The following is a 4,970-nucleotide window of genomic DNA, read 5'->3' on the forward strand; positions in this document are numbered from 1 at the left end:
AAGTGAGTGGAGCTAATCATCAAGGTTTGGGAATCACCCCTATCTTGATGATAAGTTTCCATTTTTTTTTTTTTTGGGAATATGAGTATTAACAAGCATCAAGATGTATCAAAGTATTCATATATAATGTATTATTTTGTGCATTGCATAAGAAAATGTTCATGTTTAAATGGATAGATTGTGCAATGAAAGTGTTTATCATTGTGTTTTTGATAAGGAAATGCATACTACACCCAAACGTGTAAAAAGAAAATGGGTCAAGTATACTCACCTTAGGTTGCGTTGCGTATATTGGAAAAAGATAATAGAATCAGGGATTTTCCAAGAAGATCGTGCACAAGAGAATTACCCTATTAATTTGAGGATTTGATTAATTATTTGGGAATTTATAGAATAATTTAGATAATAAGACATAAATAATACAAAATTCCTAAAGTGTTGGAACAATAAAATAAATAGGAATTTAAATAGATAAATAATTATTTTAACAATCTAAAATAATTACCACAACATTAGTTAATAATCTTATAAACAAATAACTTATTTATAAAGTTTCTAGTTTATAAAACAAATAAATAAATCTGAAAATAAAATAAATAAAATTTCTAGATTTTTATTAAATAAACAATAATTCTGATTTAAAGAATATAAATCCTGAAATTAATAAATATGATCAAATAGTAATTCAGAATTAATTTATAATTTAAACAACATTTAAAATAAATATTCTGAATTAATAAAAACAATATATCTGATTTTTATGATAATAATTCTGAAATACATACATAATTCTGATTTATAGATTCTGAAATAAATAAATAGATAAAATCTGATTTTATTAAATTTCAGAAATAAATTCCGAAATAAATAAATAAATAAATAAAGTCTGATTTTATTAAATTTCAGAAATAAATCCTGAAATAAATAAATGAATAAAATCTTATTTTATTAAATTTCAGAAATAAATTCTGAAATAAATAAATAAATAAAATCTGATTTTATTAAATTTCAGAAATAAATTCTGAAATAAATAAATAAACAAAAACTGATTTTTAATAAATCTGATTTTATAAAACTGAAATATTTAAATATAATTCTGAAATATATATATCTGAAAATAAATAATAGAAATAAAATTCTGAAAAATAATTATTTCAGATTTAAATAAATCTGTTTTATATTAATAATAATTATTTCAATATATCTGTTTAATAAAAATATTAAATATAATTATATAAATAAATCTGATTTTATAAATAATAATAATAATCATCTGTTTTATTATAATGATAATAATAATAATTGTATTAATAATAATAATAATAATATTAATAATAATAATAATATATATACAGTAACGAGAATGATCGGAAAAACGAAAACGAGTCGGATACGTTACCGGACGACGACGAAGGTGGTGGCCGGAGATGGCGACGCGACGGTGGTCCGGTGGTGAGGCGGTGCTCCGGTGGTGGTGTAGTTCCGGCAAAGAACGGACGAAGACGAGTCGAAGTCGAACCGGGTTCGGAAGGTGTTTCGGGTTCGTATCGGGTGTCGTGAGTGAAAGGGAACGATGAAGAATGCTAGCCGGGCTTTTATAGGGATCGAGGGTCAGTTATGGGATGTGATCGGTTGCCGGAATTAATCGAAGAAGACGAAGTTGAACAGCAACAGTCGTGGGCGGTTTATTTGTTTGAATTTGGAACGATTCAGTTCCGTGTTAAATAAAATTAGATTTCAAATCTAACACCAGTACAAGGCCAGCCCAGCTGGTTGTGTGCGCGTTTGTTGTGTGGGAGGTCGCGGGTTCGAATCCGGTTGAAGTCCTTTTTATTTGAATTAATTTTATAAGCATTTAATGCGAGTATAAAACGAATTAGGTTACTGGTTTGCTTGGATGTGGCATGCCCGGCCGAGTGGTTAGTGTGTTGCTTGTAAACCATGAGGTCACGAGTTCTAGTCCCGGCACGCGCATAAAAATCCCATTTTTTTTTTGAGAGTTAGTTTTCACTAACGGGGTTAGATTCGCGAACGGATTTGCTTAAAAATCAATAAAAATTTAGAAAATGATTATTTATTTAATTTAAATTGTTATTTTATTCATTTAAAATAATAATAAAATAATATAATAATCAAATTTAACCCAAAATTCGATATTTTCCCCGAATTAGCGTATAAATTCCCAATTTTTGTACGGTTTAGGGTAATCTCTTGGCAACGATGAATTAAAGAGTCGAAATTAAGATGGAATTCCTCTGTTTTTACGTGTTTAACATAGTTTCAACGTGTTTAACATAGTTTCATAGTTTCAATGATTCATAGTATTCAAACACAAAATATGGATAAAATCATGCAATTTCATTATGATTTCAAGTCTCGAGTAAAATTTTGGAATTTGAATCAAGTACAACAAAGGTACAACTTACAAAAGTAGAAAGTACAAGTAGACTTTCCAAAAATGGAAAGTTTGAAAATACGAAATGTTACAGTCTCCCCTACTTTAGGAGATTTCGTCCTCGAAATCTAAGAGGAAGACTGTTGAAAAGATGGCATCCAAGGATTCCACAGAGGGAATAGATGAAACTTGATTGTGAATGGGAGTCATATCAAAGACATGGAATAATAGAGAATAGTGGGAGTATGGAAGTGAACGATTGACTTTAAGTGGATGCAAGTATAAGAATGGCATAAGTATTGGATATACAAAAGTTGCGTAGTAAGAATGGAGTTTCGTCTTGGATAATCGGACATAATGCGTTTGTAAGTTGTTTAAAGTTTGCATTAGGTCCAAAAAGGTGTGCAAAACACTGAATTTCTCATGGCACGTTTCACGAAAGTTTGGTAACGTGGTGAAAACACTTATATATAGGATGTACCAGCGGTGTATCCACCATGTTTTGACCATGTTACGTCCGTTTCGTTATTCGTGTCATGTTACGTTCCATGTCTTACCATACACAGTAGTACACTCTATGGTTCTCATGCGCTTATTACTATAATCCCGTGTGCACCCGCGATTATACCAATCGTCGCATGATCCGCATAGCTTGTACTAATTTGCGTATGAATCAAGGTATACATAAATTTTGAAAATAAGATTGTGTGCGTATAAAAATGTAACATGTAAGCATGTTCGCGTTCCAAATAGTATAAGACTAACGTAAACGAATCCTTCGGGTTTCGCCCGTGTACATGTGCGAATGTATAAATTTTGAGTAAAAAGCATGAGCATAGTATAAGTTTAAATTTGAACACGCACGTGAGCATAAACATAAAACGCATGCCAGGAGTGTGAGCAAAAGTATAAGCATAACGTGTATTAAAATGAGCATAAATGTGAGCACAATTTGAGCACAAACGAATGACGTGAGTATGGACAAAATTCGTATAGATGAGAGTACAACAAAAGTACGTGTATAACATAAATCGTATAAATGAGAGTACGAACACAAGTATGAGTGTGAATACGAGTATAAATATGAGTACAAGTGTAAGCATACGAACGTATTGTGGGGAGTACGTGTGTAAATATGAGTCAAAGTATAGACACGAAACGTGTCGTGGTAGTTATGAGTATATAAATACGAGGATCATAACAGACGTGAGAATGTGTCTGATTATAAATACAAGTATAAACATAGCGGTATAAGCGTATACGCAAATTGCATACGTATGAATGTGTATATGATTATAAGTAAAACGAAGGTGTATGAATATGAATTTATGTATCACGTAAATGTATAATTGTGAGTGTGTGTATAAACGTAAAACGTATGAGTTTTGAATCGTGAGTATAACATAAATGCGTAAGTGTGAACATAAGTGAAAGCATAAAATGTATAAGTATGGACGTAGGGATTAATGATTTTGTTTATAATATAAAATTAAAATACATGAGTTTATGCGCATAAAAGGTTTAAAGTTTTGAATATGAAAGGAAAAAGAGAACGAGTGACACGCGTGAGATTGTTGTGAGATATTGACTAAAACGTGTAAAATGATATACATATATAGTTGTTTGTGCAAAACGTGAAGTTAAATTAGATTGAGTTGTCAGGAATGTAGAATCTAGTTTGTGAATTGTAAAGAGAATATAAAGGAAAACATCTTTTGATTATGCGAAAGGATACTTTGTAAAAGAATGGAAGTGCTATTATGGTTTTAAAGAAAAAAAATTTTCATAGCTGAAAATTTGTCGTCCTTATAAAGTTTCCTTGCCCACGTGTTTTGAATTTAATTAACGTACCAAGCGAGGTTTTGAAAAGTTCTTCGAATTAAAAAGTTTGCATCGTTTTAAGAAGTTTTTTTTTTTGTATTACTAACTTCGAAGTTTACAGATTCTAGTGAAAAGGTTTAACCTTAGGAAAAGGAATTTTGGTATATGAACCTGGTGATCGTGAAAGGTGTCCTTAATAAAATGTTTTTGTTGATCTTGAAAAGAGTTTTGATAACTGATCGGATAATATTTGTAATACTCTGTATGAAAAGTTGGTTTGATTCTCAATTGGAAATTTAGAATTCTTTAGTATAGTGATGCGAGATGAGTGCGTTTTAATAATTACGTGGAATACGAAATTTTGTGGGCAATAGATTTATTAAACTGATTAGGGTGACAGTAGTATTTTGTGAAATTTTTGAAATCGAGGAATACGCGTTTTTGGTAACATTGAAAATTTTTGTGTATGCGAGCGATGTGAAAATAGATTATAGAATAGGAGATACGTCTAAATAAATGAAGCATTTTGAAATACATGATAAATGATTTAGGTATAAACATGATCGTGTTTACGCAATATAATCTATTAAAGAAAGTATTGGTAACGATCACCTAGGTAAGGGAATCACCCCAAATCCGTTGGTGAGGTCGTTGTAAGATGAGAAAAGAAGCGAAGTTAATCGTCAAGGTAAGGAAATCACTCCTATCTCGATGATATGTCTTCACTCGTTGTTACGAAAGTGTAATTAAAATT

This window comes from Helianthus annuus, chromosome 1, assembly GCF_002127325.2.
Source record: "Helianthus annuus cultivar XRQ/B chromosome 1, HanXRQr2.0-SUNRISE, whole genome shotgun sequence".
NCBI classification, from domain to species: Eukaryota; Viridiplantae; Streptophyta; class Magnoliopsida; order Asterales; family Asteraceae; genus Helianthus; species Helianthus annuus.